Raw genomic sequence first — 19,632 nt, 5'->3', positions numbered from 1 at the left:
TTTATTCAATAAATCATTTAGTTTGACATTTCACACTTTTTGCAATTTAGTCTCTATTTCACAAAAATACAAAGATTAACAAACTTTCATTGTACAATAGCTTAGCCGAATATTCACTAAGCTCATGTAAGTCCATGCACGTCATATATTTCACATTTTAGTCCTTCAATTTACACTTTTCTTAATTTAGTCCTTAATACACATTTTTATTAAAAATTATTAATTAAAACATGAAAATCTAACAACATATATTTATTTTCCATCATCTAACAACAAAAACAACAAGCTCTCTTCAATGGCATATCACAAAATACACAACCAATTCAAAAGTTCAAGCATGGGCTTTAAAGATAACTTAGCAACGATATTAAAAACGTTAAAAATTATCAAAAATTAAAACAAAACTAACCTTGAATCAAGCTTGTAAATTGGTCGAACCTAGCTTATGTTTTTCTCTTTTTGTTTTCTTTAGTTTCGGTCATAAGAGGATGAAGAATAATGAATTATATTTTGATATAATTTAACATATATTAACATATTATTAGTTTACTTATTTAACCTTTGTTCATAAATTTATATACCTTTTAATACAAGGTCATTCTTGACCAATACCACCCACTCACTTAATAGTGGGCTAATAACCTATGAAGGACTCCATATTAAAAAATACATTAGCAATTTAACACTTTACACATTAACTAGCCTTTTTTTTATTTTTACACGATCAAGCCCTTTTTCTTTAATTAAGCACTCAAATAATAAAATTAATTCACGAAACTTTCACACATGTAAATTCACACATAATAAACACAGAATAAAATATTGAAATATTTTTTAGACTCGGATGTGTGGTCCCGAGACCACTGTTCCGATTTGGGCCAAAATTGGGCTGTTACAACAAAATACGATCAAATCTAGCAACTTAGTCCTCAACCTTTTTCTTTCCTTAGTTTAACCCCAGATTTTGTTCCTCTTGATCTATAATAGCAAATTTAGCTTATTTAATACTCACATTCATCAAAACAATCCTTGACTCAAACTTTGGCAAAATTATGATTTTACCCCTAAACTTTTGCATATTTACACTTTTTTCCCAAAGCTCGAAAATTAAAATTCATCCCTTATTCTTATGTTTTATGACATTTTTAACATCTTTCCCTTCTATGGAAACATCAAATTCCCACTCTAACATTTACTTATGAACATTAGGTATTTTTACCGATTATGTTGTTTTACTCGTTTTCACTTAAAATCACCTAGCAAAAGTTGTTTAACATAATTTCAAGCTTCATATTCTACCACAAAACATCAAAATAAATACATTTCACCTATGAGTATTTTTCCAAATATGAACCCTAACATGAATTAATGGTAGAATAAGCTAAATCGAGCTACGAGGACTCTAAAAACGTAAAAAAAACATTAAAAATAGGGCTTGGATGCACTTACTATGAGCTTGAGAAAGTGAAGAAACCCTAGCTAGGGTGTCCCTTGAAATTTTGGCCCTTATGGAGGAGATGAGCACATTTTTCCATCTTTTTCCCTTTTAATTTTTTATTACCAAATGACTAAAATGCCCTTCCTTAAAACTTTAGTTATTTTTATCTATGCATGTCCATTTTTGTCCATGAAAATCTAATGGTCTAATTACCATTTAAGGACCTCTACTTCAATTATGCACTTCAATTAAATCCTTTATCATCTAAATCACATATTTACCCACTTTTGCAATTAAACCCTAATATGCAATTCTGACATGCAATCGCTAAAATTCATGGGAAATAGTGGTCTACACTGGACCACTCCAAGTGGCTTCTCCTACACAAACAGTAATCGGTGATGCAGGGGCTAAGCCAAAAACTGAGGAGAAATTCGAAGGCCGTGCAAAGCCCTACGAAAAGAAAAGGAAGTGCTCCAAGGATAAAAAAATTAAAGAAGGAAGAGAAAAAAAGGAGGAGAAAGAAGCATCTTGTAGCCACATCAACTGCTGCGGATAATTGAGTTAGTTTGTTTGAGGAAGAGAAAAAAATTTGAAACATGCAAGGTTTATGCACAATTGTTTGAAATTTTTTTGTTACATTCAATGATTAATTCTTGGATCATGTGAATTGTCAATGAATGAATTTGATAAATTTGACTGAATGTTGTATCTTCAATACTTTGTCAAATGATTTAGGTTGCATCAGTAATAAATGATTAGTATCATTCCTTGAATCTTCAATGAAACTGCGTTCTACAACTGCTTATATATAGATAGTTATAAATAAGTGACACTCCAAAATGGGTGTATTGTGGAATGTTAAAAAGGGAACACTCCAATACAAGCGTTACAAAAATGAATCTGGCTAAAGGACGTTACTGCATGAGTGTGTGTCGGCGCAATTACGTACTCTGTAGTGGTTTGTTGCACCCCATCATTACTTCTTAGGAACAAAGGTACAATAATGCAATGATATCCCTTATTTTGTAAAACGAAAAGAAAAGAAAAAACTCATTCATAATTATAAATACTTAGTATTGTACAATAAATGTTATATTGGTAGATAGAATTTAGGATTTGAAGCGTGATGATGGCTTTGATGAAAGTGCAATCTTACTCATTTATGCTTATGTATTGCCAATGCAATATTCTTTCATCTAAATGCAACTCATTCAGTGGGATTTTAGGTGATTCAAGTCGCTAGAATTTTCATTTTCCTTTCCTAATAATGTTTTGTTGCCTTGCTGGCTTCTATTTTACTTAAGGAATAGTAAATATTCAAGTTTGGGGGTGTGATTGTAGTAGAAAGAAAATATGTTCAGTTTAGTAAATTGCATTTTATAACTCAATGAATCCTAACCTATTTTATCTTTAATTTTGCTATCTTTCTGCACTAATGTCGCTACATGAGTTAATTCCAGATTGCGTCTGAAATTGTCGCCACAGTTGACAGTTGTCTGGTAAAAGCCAACCATGAGTGAGTTGTCCAGTCCGGTGTAACTACCCTGTACAAACAAGGACAATAGAATCCTGAGAGAAGGAGACTTGTACTGTTGAGGAAAACATAAAAGGATAACGTGAGAAGAATAAAGGGGAGGAGGAATTTTTGGTGGACCACGATTTTCTTACCCTATTTTTGAAACTTGCGGCTATGGTAGCTTGAGCCTCCCTTAGGTGACCCAACGTGAAGACTGATGCAAATCCAATCTTGACGAGGAGATCTAAGTGTAGAACAAGGGGAAATGGATAGATTCAATTGAGTAGCCTAGGAATAGTATTCTTCAATCGATTCTTTCTCATTTCTTGAAAACACTGGTAATTACTCTATGTTTTCTATGTATGGAAGTACAATGAATGCTTTATTATATGTTATCTTATTAAATCTTATTTTTGTTGTTTAATCTTGGGGGTTTGAACGTTCTAAACACGTAAGTGTTATTGCAGTCACTAACACTAGGAGGTGCAGTGACATTTTGAGCTAATAAGCTTTTCAGCGGAAGTTGAGTAAGGATAAAGGAATTTAGTCCACTTGTTCTAATAGTGCCCTATTGCCATCATCGGAAGGTGAGGTTAATGTGCATGGTTAAGTCTCAGATTAAACCAAAGAGTGACATTTGGTAAGATATACATTAATTTTATTGCGTCGACAATCACCTATCTTTTATACTGTGTGAGTACTTAGTATACTGCTAAAGATTCATAGTGGGGATCCCAGTTTATCCATAGCATACTTTATCTTATTGTTTTTGAGTTATTGCTTCGACAACTATACTCACAATTTACCTTGTTTCTATCTAATTATTGCATCGACATTAATAGAAAAAAGACAACCATGCCTGTGGGATCGATATTCAACAGACTCACATCTTTCTATTATACTTGCATCAACAGTGTATGCTTGCACATTATTGTTGTGACGTTTACAGCCGATCAAATGCCCTTAGGCACCTAAAATGGAAACATGTAAATATGTTCAATCATGCATTTTGTTTTTTCCAAATTACTCAACTAACTTAGAGGCACATTAATATCAATACATGACATTTGGTTACCTTACCAAAGCATACCAAATGGTATCAAATAACCACTCAATTACTAGCCTTAACATACATATATGTCTTCTATATCAAAATATCAATTCACAACAAGTTATAAGACATATAAAATATGCACATTTAACTATTATTAAGGTTAATGTTTACATGCCAAAACTAAGCTCATAACATCATCAAGTGCCGAATCACAAGCCAAACCAAATGGCCATATTCACAACCAAACATATAGGTCAACATTAGCCAAAATACCTATACATGCCATTATAACCAAAACTAAACATCCAAAAGTACCAAACGAGCCGATGGATAGTGTGATATAGCTCCGATAAGCTTCCAACCCGAACGAGCTTCTGACTCACTATAAAACACAGAGAATAACACAGAGTAAGCATTTAAGCTTAGTAAATTCATATAATATATATTATAACTTACCATTTAATCATATAATAGGTATGTAAACAAGCATATCCCAACATGATTTGGCCAAATGCCTAAGCATATATACATCAACCATGTTAGCCATGTAAATACACATATAAGCCAATAACCATAAATGAACATAACCATTGATCAATTTCCATATACCGTATAACCATATTCTCATGTAATTCACATGTATACCTGTAAGAGTTCGTATCAAACTCTTATCATTTTGTCTCAGAACATTGCCTGTTGAACCGTTTAGAATACCGTTGGATACCCAGGATAGCTCACACATCGTGTACTAGCTCATATAATTGTAATCCATCAATTTATGTACATGTATGCTCATACGAGCTATGAATCGGTATGCTCACTCGAGCCATAGATTAGTATGCTCTTAGGAGCTATAATTCAGTATGCTTTCACGAGCTATAAATTGGCATGCTCTCATGAGCTATAAATTGGTATACTCTCACGAGCTGTGGATTATCCGCAACACATGTAGGACCTCAGCCAAATCGTGTAACCCTAATGCATGTCATTTGTATCCTATGGATTCCTAAAGTTCAAACGGGGCCCTGTAATCATCGTACGTCGTTTGATATACACTCGGCAATTATATATGAAAAATCATAACATTCATATATTTCAGTTAAAAACATATAAACACAATTTAATTATACAAACTTATCTCGATAAGTATACGTAGATACAGAGGCGATTAATTTGAGACTTTTCTTTGCCTTGATCTACCTTCGTACGAGGTCTAATTGGATCTATATGGATGAATTTAACTCAATTTAACATATAATTCATTCAATTAAATCCAAAACATATTTTTGGAAAAATTACCATTTTACCCCTGTACTTTTAATTTCTTTTCAATTTAGTCCCTAGACTCGTAAAGTGAAATTCATGCAATTTTACCCTTACCCAATCCTATCTGATTATTTTACAAACTTATAGCATCCCACATATTTCATAAATTCACAATTTATACTATGAATTTATCACATTTTTCAATTTAACCCCTAATTAACAATTTCAACAAAAATCTCTTTACAAAAGTTGTTTATCTAACAACAACCATTCATTTTCTACCATAAAACATCAAAAATCATGTATATTTATCAATGTTAAAACCCTAATAGTTTAACAGTTTCACAATTTAGTCCCCGGGCTAGCTAGATTAAGTACAACGAACCCAAAAACATAGAAATCATTAAAAACAGGACAAAAATTTCTCACATGCACAAGGGATTAAGTTGGCCAAGCCTAGAAAAATTTAATGGCTTCCTCTTCTTATAATTTTCGGTTGGAGAAGAAAGAAAAAGATGATACTTTGATTTGTTTTATTTATTTTATCATTTAATTACCTATTTACTTATTAAACCTTTTAAATTAATCAAATTTACCCAAATGCCAAGCCATCATATTCCACTATCATATTTATGGTCTAATTACCATATAAGGACTCTTACTTTAAGTTTCTATAGCTATTTAATACTTTTAGCTACTAGAACTCAACTTTTGCACTTTACGCGATTTAGTCCTTATTATCAAATTAAGCATGTAAACAATAAAATTTATTAATGAAATTGTTATACGACATTACTATAATGTTGTAGACAATAAAATAGTAAAACAATAATAAACTAAATTTTTCAACCTCAAATTTGTTGTCCCGAAACCACTATTCCGATTTAACTGAAAACAGGCTATTACAACCTGCATTGAATGTTTCTAACGTAAAATACTTTTAGAGATATCTTGTTATACGATATTTTATAGAAAAATAGATATGCATCAGAAAGTGGATCTATCAAAACATGAAGTGTTGTGTCAGTGGTCAGAAGGTTGGGATTTTCTTTCCCCATCTAGTGACGACACTTTGTAAAAGAGCTAAGGTACCTATTGAGGAGAATAGAAATTTATGTGTCCATCAAAGAGTTTGATTAGTGATTCTATATACACTCAGTACGTGAAACTCAACCAAAAACAAATCATGGATTGGAATCAAATGAGAAAGGAAAAGATGGATATGCCTCCCTCACCCAAAAGAAAAGAAGCAACGAGAGCAAGAAAAATGGGTGAGAGTAATTGTAAACTGAAAAATATATTGGCTTTTCCTATATAATTCATCATCTTTTTACTTAAATTTGTTGTTAAAACCAAGTAATTGTTTAATAAATTAATGAAATATGCAAAATATGAAATTAGGACATGAAAATTATTAAAATGTGATTTTATGCTTTATTATATAGTTTTCACGCATAAAATGGCTTATTTTATTAGTTTGAGCATATTATATTTTTAAGCTATAAAGTGGGTCATGCATGATTAAATTAAATAATAAAATATAAATTTATATTTAATAATTCATTTTAAATATTTCATTAATAATTGGGTTTTAATTAATTAAGTAAATTAATTAATTGAAGTGGTTAAAATTATATTATTTGGTCCTCTAAACTATCTACTATTTTTGGACAGGTTTGAGAGTTTCTTGTAATTGCAAAACAGTCCAAATTGGGGACTAAGTTAACCCAATTTTCGGCTGCACATGGCTGATCATAAATCAATTTTTGGTTTAATTACACAATGTCCTTGAAGAGTTAAAGAAATCAGAGATTTTTTCGAAGCTTTTCTGGTGATCGAGTCTGAGTCCTGAGTTGTGGTGGCACTCAAATTGACCAAGAATCAAGCAGAATCAGCCACATTTCCTCAATTCATGGCTGGCCATCCTTGGAAGAAGTTTCAAAACATGGACACACCTATTTTTAGTAAACTAGCTCCTTTGCCTCACCTATAAATAAGAGCTCATTTCTCACTTTTTCAATCATCCCTCACTCATTCATCATTCTCTCCTCTCTCAACTCTCTTAGCTATCTTTCCCACTCATGCCTATCATCATCCTTGCATAAGAATTTTTAGCAAAATTAGCCTCTTAAAGAACCCTTGGTCGGCCACCTTGGAGAACCATCAGCAAAGGAGCAAAGCAAATAAGCGAATGAGCCTCGTCAGTCAGAGTCTTGGGTGACAACCACTCTGAATTGGGTTTGATCTTCCTTTTCTTTAATTTAATCTAAAGATGTTTGCTATGTGTTCTTTGTTCTTCTTTACAACAATGTTAGCTTAATTTTATTTAAGTTAGGATGATTGCTTTGATTAAATAATATTTATTTGATTCATGCTTATAATGCTTGTGCCTCAATCGATCATGTTTTCAATTAAAATCAAGTTTGTATTTCATTCATACGTGATTGGAATGCACCTGAATTAGCTGAGTGATCCTGACCAGACGACGGCTAATGGACACATAATTGAAATGTGCATGCTCAATTTAGATCCTGACCCGATTAAATTGTAGGTTGCATAACAACTCTACCCAAGCACTGTTATCTGCATAGTTTTTAGATTTGTGTGATTAAATTGTTTCAAACCTAACACGTCCCTGTTACTTCACATGAATACTAAGAAACCCTTAGTAAATAAGGATCAGTAAAATGCGTATTTACTAAGTAAAGGATTTCGAAAGGACCTAATGTGGTTTCCAAACTCATGAAAGATCGAGTTGCCATGCAATGTTTTTCCGAATGTTATTAAGAATGTTGATAAATAATTGAGTTTCATTAAAGTAATTGTCCTAGTTTATTTATGTTATAATTGTTGCAAAATTGTGTTTAATTTTCTGAAATCTATTTCCTTCATATAGTTTGCATACTTAGGATAATTTGCATTAGGGATCATTGCATTTAGTTTAATATATTCTAATCACCACTTCTCAACTATATTGTGTTTTTATTTACAAAATTGTTAATATAATTTTACAAATTAAGTGACTTAGCACAAAAACAATCCTTGTGGAGACGATAACTCGATACTTACTTATTACTTAATAATGACTATGTACACTTACACAAACCTACGCGTTATAGTAATGAAGCTAAAATAGATGGAATGATACGATGGATGCAAGAAACGGGTCTAGTTCTTCAAGAATTTGAATGGAAAAACAACATGAGTATTCCAAATTATTAGCTGAATATGATTGGCCCACCACAAACCCATCAGGAAGGGGAAGAGCAGGAAAGTGAAGAAGAAGGGCGTGATGAAGTAGGAGATGAGGAGATAGATTTTGAGGAGGATGACTGAACTTTTTATGTTTTTTTAAGATTGTATTAATTCTTGGATGATTTTTATTTGATTTTTTTAGGAGTAGGATTAATTGTAGATTATTAGTTGTTTTATGTCCTGCTCTAATTTTTCTACGTAAGAACCCCACATGGAGGAGGCACAACACTTAGATCTTTCAAAAAGCAATAGAAGAAGCACACACCAATAGCCTACGGAACTATCACGATCAATCGAGTAACTTTTTTCCTTATTTTTTTAGAGGCTACACATTGAGGACAATGTGTTATCTAAAGTGTAGGGGCGATAGAGAAAAAATACTTTAAATTTTTATGCTTTTCTTTGATTTTTCTTGTCATTTGTGTGCTTGATATTGTAGAAATACAAGTGATTGGTTAAGAGCTTGTACATGGGTTGATTGTACATACAATAAATTTGGCATGAAGATAGGTGATTTTAAATTTTTTTACTATTTGACTATTAAGTTCTATATATTACACTGTAAATAGGCATTAAAGTAATTTCTTCTATATAGGTGATTTTAAATGATATATAGAATACAAGGAAAGAAGCATGCTAGTATGAATGATACATTGTTGAATTTGTGGTTGTTTGGATGATTAGAGTTGTGAATATTGAGATACCTAGGGATGACCTAAGGCATTGTTTGGAATAGACCCAGAGCCAAAAAGCTAACCCTATTAATTATCTTTAGTACCTATTTTTGAGCCAGAAAACACTTCTTGATGAATCTTTATACAAAACTCAAGCCAAAATATAAATTCGTACTTATCCTTTTCCGTTGGTCCTGAACTGCACGACTATAGATGTCTGGCCATATGTATTGATGGTTAAATAGATACGTTATGGAAAATATTGTAAAAATAGAGTGAAATAGGAGGGATTAGTGTAATATAGTAATTATAGGTTAGCCAATATGTGCAACAACAAAAATTCAAGAAGAAAAAAAAAACGAGTAGAAAAAGTACTTGAAAAGTAAAAGCATTTGTGAGTGAGATGTATTGAAAAAGAAAAAAAAGTGAAAAAGTGACAAAAGTAGAAAAGCTCATTCATTAGTGCACAAAAATTCGTGAGCTAACCATAATTGTTATATTAGGCTGTGACTTCCTATGCGGAGAAATAATGAAGGTGAGAGGAGACATAAGGCGGTGAGCAGGAAAGGGTTACTAGAGGGGAGAATAGGCGACAATATGATATGTCAAAATATTTTCATGCTTGAAACTATTTAAAGCTTACTATTCTTGAAATCCATACATGTCCTAAGCCTCAGTACGTTACAAGTCAAAAAGCCCTATATGATCTAGGTAGACTATTCATAATTCGAAATCATACTGAATAAGTACGTTTACGACTATTTGTATTCTACTGGGATAATCAAATTAATTGTATAATTAATTGATAGATTCTTATAGTTGAGACCTTTAATGCTTGTATGTTTTATAATATACTGAACTTAGGTGTCTAGTACCAAAAGTGGTAAGTCAGTTATATCTTATGCCAATATTATATATGAGTATGAAATGCCTATTCGTGTGCTCCAAAGCTAACACTTGTACTATACTTGTTCAATAAGTGTCTTTTCATTTATTATTTTTATTTGTGTTGCTTGAGGACAAGTAATGATTTAAGTGTGGGGGAGTTTGATCTACCGTAATTCAGTGTAGCAGATTAAACTAGTTTTCATGCTTTAGGAGCTTGAACATGAGCATTTCAGTTAAGTTTTAATTACATTTCTGTAAGTATTAGTTAAGTTAATAAAATGTGTAATTTGAGTCCTTTATTGACCTTAGGGGCCAAATGAGGCCTAAGGTTGAGCTAATATACTTTATGAGTGTGCAGGAGACATTAGAAGGCGTATTAACTCGATAATGGTTGCTAGGTTGCAATACAGAGTATGGGATGTCGCAACATAGGGAGAAGAATTAGAAAAATCCAATACTACCCTCAATGTCGCAACACAGCCTAAGGATGTCGTGAAATACCCCTGAAGACATCAAGAAACTTAGCATATTGCCCTTAATGTCACGACACAGGACCTGGTGTGTCGTGACATCCCCTCTGTACAAGAAATAATTACAAGCCAAGGGCATTTTAGTCTACACAATCAAACATTAAATACGAGGATAGCAGTTGACCTAGGGTTGAGGATGACGACCACCTTAAAGTCTATAAATAGGCTTATTTTGCACTCATGAAAGACACCATTTAGATTGTATAATTTTCTCTTTAGATTTAGTTTTATTTTTCTCTTTACTTAGGTTTTATATTTCTATTCTTATCATTTACTTTTGTGAATAAATCAGATTTTGGAATTACTGTCAAATTCTGTGAGGATTCTGCTCTTAATACAAAATTAGTCTTCATCTAAAATATGTTCTTTATGTTTATTCTTTCATTCAAGTTTATATTGTTCACTAGATCCATGAGGAACTAATCCTCATGTGGGAGATTAGTGAGTGGTGATATAAATAATTAACTATTTTGTAGGGATTTCTTAACGATCAGCTGTTCAGGAAAGGAATAATCTAAACCCTAGGCCTAACAACCCTAGGAAGTCATCAAGGTGGGAATTAACCCAAATTTAGTATTGCCTATCCGTGAACACCTTAACATTGAACCGGTCCGAACTGTGAGGTTAGAAGATAAGTAGTTCTTTTCAGCTCGATATTTCAGTGGATGTATTAGAAGATCCTACTGGGGTATTGACTAGTTGATTGAACAATAAAACTCGAGATGACAGTTGATTATGACTATCAAAGCGAGCTAATCACCCATGCCCAAATTTGATACATATTTGCTTATTTGATTTCTTACTTTTCATTTATTTACTTCATTATTATTTTTAGTATAGTTTATCAAAAGCCTTTCTTTTAATCCTTCGTACTATAATTCGAATAGAGTATTAGTTAGATCTATTTATGCTTAGATTAGAATTAATTTAGTGAGTGTCTCCCTTGGTTACAATCCTTAGAGTACTTACCTACTCTGTTGTAATTATATTACAACTTGACCCGTATACTAGCGGATACTGCTTTTTCACATCTTTTGTGCAGGATTTTTACTCTGGACGTTGGCATGACCGGAGGCGATCATGAACTATGGACTCGAAAAACCAATATCCTTAAAAAAATATTCTTCCATTCGACCTTCCTCCCTCAAAATACCTTTACTCTTCTCATATGCAAATAAAATTTCATCAAAATCCCCACTTACAAGCCATGGTAAATTCTGGGATCTTTCAAGGTTTTTAAATAAATTCTAAGACCCCACTTAGTTTCTACTATCAGGAGCACCATAAAATCTTGTCCATCTCCAAACTGGACTCCCCTAACTCTTCTTGTAACGACCCGAAAGTCAATGGTGTCGAAAAGTACAGTTGTGGAACACGATTCCGTAAATCAAACTCGTAAATATTTTCATTAAATATTTACAAAGTTATAATTGAAGTGAATTGAATTTTGGTCAAGTAATTTTATTAAATTAAGGCTTATTTAACGTGCAAGGACTAAATCACGTAAGTGGTAAAAGTGTGATTTCTTAAGGAATTTTTAATTGGAACTCTGGTAAGGGACTTAATAGGCAATTAAACCTTTGTTCTTCTTAAAGTGGACGGTAACATGAGTTATTTGTTGAAAATACTATAAATTATAAAAATCTAACTAATATAATGAAACATATATTATAATAAAACAAATATAGTAGAAATATTAAAAATTTCTTCATGCAAAATCGAACCAAACGATACTTGGTTATGAGTTAGTATGTTTTTTATTGATGATTTCAGGTCTTTAATTGTGTCTAAAGGATACAATTTGAGTTTTAGGTGTTTTGGGCATGAAATAGAATTTTTAAAGATAGATTTTTACCATTACTGAACTTAGGTATCGATATTTTGGCATTTGGTATCGATACTTCTATGAGTACCGATATTTCTATGAGTATCAATACTATTCAATAAATATCGATACCAGTATAAGAAATATCAATACCCTTGTTTTTGTAAACAAACTGAATCATGATTTGGTATACCAAATAAAGTACTGATATGGTATCGATACCAAGCCGTTAAATTTCGATACCAACTTTAAAATTTTGAAATTTTACAATTCAACCCTATTTCATGCCTAGATTTAATAATTAAGTTCATATGGATTGCAAATTATATGTGAATTGGTGATATTTAATTGAGATATTGATAAATAAATTACATTTAAATTGTTTGGTATTGTCCATAGCACCCTGTTACTCAGGTTTGGCAATCAAACTGGGTTGGGGTGTTACACTCCTCAACCTCAACGTCAATATGGTTTTTTGAGAAACCACGAAGAGTAACTAAACAACCAACTTTCTATCCCAAACTTAACCCCCCGGTGTTCCTTCTACCGACATATCAATTCCACACCGATACTCGTATCTAATCCTTACCTTTTCCATCCTGTCGACACTAAGCTATGTCTCCATAAAGAAGTCAAGTTGGGATGATAAATCTTTAGCATGTGTTGAAGTCGATGAACTATCCGCAAGTTCCCCAAACCATGAATCTTCCAACTAATCATTTTCATGGTGTTCGATTAGCTTGCCTATGAGCAGCCGGCAATATCTATAAAGTTTGAACATCTTCACCTCTAACAATATTTTCCATGCAATTTAGTAAACTTGAAACTTTGGAAATCATGTTTTTGGACCTAGGCCTCTTCTTTGCTTCTACTATCTCTAATGGGTTTTCTTCATAGTCATGCTTCATTGACACTATGCCAAATCCACTAGCCACTCCTTCCCTACCCAACTCTTGCTGCTAGATAGACCCTTCCTACTCTAATTTTGCCTTCCTATATTTGCCCCACAAAATCTGCCATCTCCTTCCACCCGGAGCTAAATACTATTGCCGATAGATGCCCAGCTCGATGACGCACACAAAGAGAGATCCCATGTAACACCCCTAACCCTTCTCTGTCGTCGAATTAGGGTCACGGGAATTATTAATACTTCAAACAATTAATCAATCATAATTACACATATATACTAGCCATTAACAATATAATATACAGGGGCAGGTCACAAACAATCAAATCCTATCATACTAGAATATTATACAATCGAATAATGATTCATGCTATGGAAGGCTAAACTTGGTCTTCCACTGTCTACACTCTTATCACTATTTATCTCTTCTTGAATGCTAGAAGTCGGATACATACAAGACTATTCCAACTATTAGCATCTGAGTCTTAGTCTGTACTCCGACAATGATTATCTTTTTAATTTATCTTCGATAATGTTAGTAAAAAGTACCTAATATAGGTTTGCTAATCTATTCCAATTCAAAGTAAAAATTACTCTTACAGCCCCTATTTCGAGTCTACAGGACCCTAAAAATAGTTTAAAAATAGGCAGGGACTAATTCAGAACAATTCTGGAAGTTTATGGTCATTTTTTAATTTCTTAAAAATAGGGGACATACGGTCATGTGGCTAGGCCGTGTGGAATGCCCCAAGTCGTGTGACTCTCAAAGTTGGGACACACGGTCGTGTCCCAGCCTGTGTCCTTGCCCGTGTAACTCACTGACTTGAGACACACACCCTTGTGTGACACACGGTCGTGTGCTAGGTTGTGTGCACCTAAAAGTACCTTAAAACTCAAGTTTATCATTTCCTACTTGCTTGGACACTAAGCAACTCATTTATCAATCATTTAACATACTCAAAACACGATTAAACATGCCCAAAATATACCAAATTCATCACGTAATATGCCTAACTAATGTACCCTCAAATACATCAAAACACATCAAACATTCAAGACTTTCATTCATATCACATTTACCATAATTGGACTATCACTTAGCTATTTAAGCTACCAAACTTTAAACTATCACATACCAAAATATAAACTAGGCTAACATACCAACATAGCCTTAACGACAACCATATACAAATTTAACCATCATTTCACTAGCAACTAAGATAACAACACCTTATAGACAATATAAACAAAAGACTCCCTAGGTACATGCCATTAAAAAATAAGACATCACCACACTTGAGCTCGAGATTTGTTGTTTGATGTCGAGTCGTCGCTATGTTGAAAAGTACCTAGCCTGCGCACAGAAAACATAACCGCGCATTGAGTAAAACTCAGTGGTATTTCTATAATCCGAGCAATATAACTTAATATGAGAAATCAAAATGTGAGAATATAACAAGAAATGTTAGGCACTTATATTTTAAATCAATAATACAAATATTCTCATTCTTTATTACATCCACTAAAATTCCACATATTCAAGTATATACATACATATAAATGGCATTTCATATAAAATTTGAATATTTCAACTCATGCGATGACATGATTCATATCTTTGATCAATACTTGAATTCATTTCAAGTTTCACATCTCATTTCATCTTTAATTTCTCATCTCATATTCATCTCTCAACTTTGCCATTTCAATATTTTCTCATCTCATATTCATTTCTCATTTTTGTCGTTCAATATCAATAACATAAATTTTTATTTTATTTTCCCCTATTAACATAACTCAAACTCGGACGGATACACAAATCCAACCAACACACCAATTTGGCACCCAGTGCCTCATCGGATAAATCCGAAGTAATAACTACGCCTAGTGCTTCATCGACTCAAGGTCGAAGTAATCCAAGAACTCTTCTTATCTTACGGTATCCATCTATATCCAACTCTGCCCGATAAAGTTAATAGGGTTTCATTTCACTTTTCAATACAACCAATATCTCAATTTCACATATATACACATTATCACATATAGTCAATTCAATATTCATATAATCATCATATTTCATAATACACAAAATCAATCCTTTTCATATCCAAAATGAATTCAATTCAATCCTAAAGTACCAAAGTACTCACCTGAAATGCTTATCATATACAAACAATTAAATATGCAACAATCTACAATTTAATTCGGATTATAGAAACACAAACCGTGAATTCCAAGCTATTCGACGTCGATTTTATCCTTCCCCTTTTTACTCGAGGATTCTGGTACAACATTAGCTATGGTATAAAACAATTAAATCACATTAATATTACACATTTCAATTTTACATTAAATTTCAATTTTCACATTATATTTTGCTTATCTTTTAATTTAGTCCCTAAACCGAGACTAATTTTAACCTTCACATTTAACTTTATATTTTTATACTAATTTCACTCTAACTATATTTAGCTTCCTCTTTCCAATCCAACCCATTAATTTCAAATTTTTCACAATTTAGTCCCTATTGCTCAAAATCAACAATTTATTCCACAATTTAGTCATTTTTAATTTCTAACTTAAAAATCTATCAATTTAATCCCTAATACTTAAACTATTCAACAATGTCAGCATCTGAAATCTTGAACAATACTAAAAATTACAACATGGGTCAGGTAGCTCTAGGCACCAGGATTCCAAAAACGTAAAAATTATAAGTATAGGGACTAAATTGCACTAACCAATTTGGATTTGAACTTCAAACCCCCTTAGGCCATGAGCTTCTTCTCCTTTTCCTTCTTTCTTTTCTTTCTTTAATGTTTGCATGTAATAGTTTTGGTCTTTATTATTATTTATTATCATTATAATTATTATTACTTTATAATATAACATATATAATATGTATACATGCATTTACACTTAACCATATTCGGCCACCTATACACAACCATTTGTTAAATGGTTTAATTGCTACTTTAGCCCCTTTAGTTTATTTCAATTTATAACTTAACTTTTAACCCTTACACGATTTAATCCCAGTACCTTAACAACTCCTAATTTCATGAAATTTACTAATCCAAAAATTAATTCATTACTAAACTAGCCTCATAAATATTTTTATCGGGAATGGTTTATGGGGACGGAGTCCCAAAAATACACTTTTCGACATCCCTGACTATCGGGTCGTTACATCCCACCCTAACTGCATCTCTTTTCCATGTGGTTGAGCCGAACAGGACAAAAGCTATTACCATGGCCTAACATGCCACATATGAAACAAAATAAAGTTAATTTCTCATATATAAAGTAGCATACGTATGCCTTGACGATAATTAATTTCTTCTTCCTCTTCTGTGGACTTTGGACATCCAATCGCACCCAAATCCTCAAGAAATTCTTTATTCCCTCGCCCCCTGCTTTATATCATATTCAATAAATTTGCTAACAAATTTTACAAATTGCCTTGCCATCACTTCTGAAAAGAAACCTGACGACAAATCATGCACTTGGACCCAAAATTTCGCAAAAACTAAAGGGATCTACATTGGGTCCTCATCTTCCTTCAACTGATGAATGATTAAAAAATGATTATTAAAAGTCCACGGGGCTCCATTTTTCATTTGCACAATATCCACATCGTGGAAAAACTTGAAAATATTGCATTTTCCCCCCAGATTTGAAATTTGTACCCCTCTAAGAGGATGCCAAAGGTTGGCCATAGTATTCTCATGGCTGGAAAATGTACCACACTGGCAATCAAACAACAACCCACAAGACATAGTTCATAGGCCGATTTCTGAGTTTCTTCCTTACCAGCAACACTCTACCCATTTTCTTCTCCATCATCAATACTCAAGTTCTGTCACATCCCAAAATTGGGCCTAGAAGTTTCGAGGGTAAAATAGGGATTTTAGCTCTAGTGAGCTTGAGAATTTCGTTAGCATGGTATTCGAAAATGTTTTTGTCTATAACATTTTGGAAATTAAAACATTTTTTGAAAATAATGTTAAAAAAACTTTCAATTTTGAAATAAGGGCTAATTTGTAAAAGGGTCTAAATTATAAGTTTTTTAAAAGGCAATTAAACCAAAATTTTAATTTTCACCCTATTTTCCCCTTTCATCTTTATAAAACTGAAGTTTGTCTCTCTTTATGTTTTTGTTTTGTCGTCCATTGCATTCCAAAGCTCCTCTCATTTAATTTTGGTTCCCAAACTTAATTTCTTAGACTTCTATCATTCCCCAAGCCATAAATCTCCATAGTATTTCAAGAAAAACATCCAAGAACACCATAGATTTCTTCATTGTTGAATTTTTGGGTTCTTTAGGTTTTTGATCAAACGTTCAATTTTTCATCAACTAAGGTAACAATTTGATTTCTTATTAGTTTTTAATGTTATTTGATCCTTTAAATTGAGTTTTTAGCCATTAAATCACATGTTTTAAATAAAAGCCGAAAATTGGGTCGTTAATGGTGAATTTAAGGATTTTGGGTAAAATTATGGTTTCAAAGTATTTTTTTTAATTAGTTTTGACATGATTAGAAGGTTTCTAAACTTACTTTAATGTTTCATTGAAGATTTGCAATGTTTTAATGAATTTTCGTGAAAATTACCATAAACATGTCAAAAATTTTGATACCATGAGTTGGGTAGTTTTGAGTAGTTTAAAGGTTGAGAATCAGTCGTAGGTGAATAATTAGATGAACAAAATTATTTTTAGGCAAAAAGATTAAGTATAAACCGAGATAATTGAAATTCAAGTTTGTTATGTCGAAAGTTTCGATTACAAGAGAATTTAGCTTAGGATTGTATTTTTATTGTTTGAAGTGAGTCTTTGGCTGATTGTTGATTGTGTATATTGTTTGGTTATTATGTGTAAACCATCAGAAACATTGGAGCCTTCTACGAGTAAGACAAAAGGCAAAGAAAAACTAGTTTAAGCTTTCAGCAATTAAGCGAAAGTGTGATCGGTGAGTGTTTGAAACCGCTACTTGTAGACATGATTCATAGTGTTAATTGGGAGCTTAGGAATAGCCTAAACCCCTATCCTAAGTTTCGAGTGTAAACTTTCTATTTCCCTTGCCTTATTTTGGCAAATTATGTGGTTATGTGAATAATTATGGATTAATTATTATGATGCGATATTGTGATATGAGACATGTGTGATGACTATTTTAAATTGTGTTGTATTGTGGGCATGATATACATGCCAAATGAAATTGATAATGATATGCTAATAATGCAAATATGTAGCGAAAGTGAGCAAAATTTCAGTAAGTATATATGTTTTGAATTGTGGAATGTGATATATGATGTACTGATTTTAATGCACACATATGTGGTCGGATATGTGATGGCTCAATGAGCATTATTGTGGCACTTAAAGTGAAATTAAATGTGAATCTGATAAGCATGCATTGTGTACAAGCTGTGATGTAAATTGATGAATATGAATAGAGATGATGTGCATTAAATTAGTAATTAAAAATGTGTAATTGTGGATATTTTGGCATTGTGATCTCTTGAAATCATTGGTTATAGTTGGCATGCCATAGGATTGTGAGTACTCACATATATGTATTGTGTTTTTGGGCATTGAGACCCTGGGACAGGTTGGAGAGATAAGGGAATGTGACCTAAGCTCCATTCAACGAGACATGTTTGGTATGTTGGAAAGTGTTAGCTTTATTCTTCACTTTTTGGGATATGTTTGACTCTATGAGTCAATTGGTGTGTTGGAGATCCGTGTATCCGATGTGCGGTGGTAGAGCCCACTTTTATGTTTCATAGCCTCAAGTGTCAAATTATTTTTTAAATGTGATCTTATGTATTATGATAATATGATGCGAGATGGATGCATAAACATGTGAATAATATGCTAAATGGGTTTATTTAAGTTTCGCGAAAATGTTAGTATGCTCTCATAGTAATTGTATATGTAATTGTGGTTTGGGTCATTTTCATTTAACTTGTGAATGCATGTGACTATATGAGCTAGACTTGTAAGTTATTAAAGCATGTATACGTTGTTTAGTCTTGATGAATTATTGCCAAATGAATATTATATATAAGCGAGTTGAGTGTAATTGCATGTAAAAGTATGTTCTAGTTTTATGATTTAATGAAACGTGAATATGTTATTTTGACTTGGCTAGAATATGGTTGTGAATGTGTTGTAGTATGCTTTTATTTAACCTTTGATATTGTGTATATTTTGTTGTTACTCCGACATTCACTGAGCTTGTTTAACCTCACCCACTCTCTCTAACTATTGCA

The sequence above is a fragment of the Gossypium raimondii genome, chromosome 7, assembly GCF_025698545.1.
Source record: "Gossypium raimondii isolate GPD5lz chromosome 7, ASM2569854v1, whole genome shotgun sequence".
Lineage (NCBI taxonomy): Eukaryota > Viridiplantae > Streptophyta > Magnoliopsida > Malvales > Malvaceae > Gossypium > Gossypium raimondii.
Note: the sequence above shows the minus strand (reverse complement) of the source record.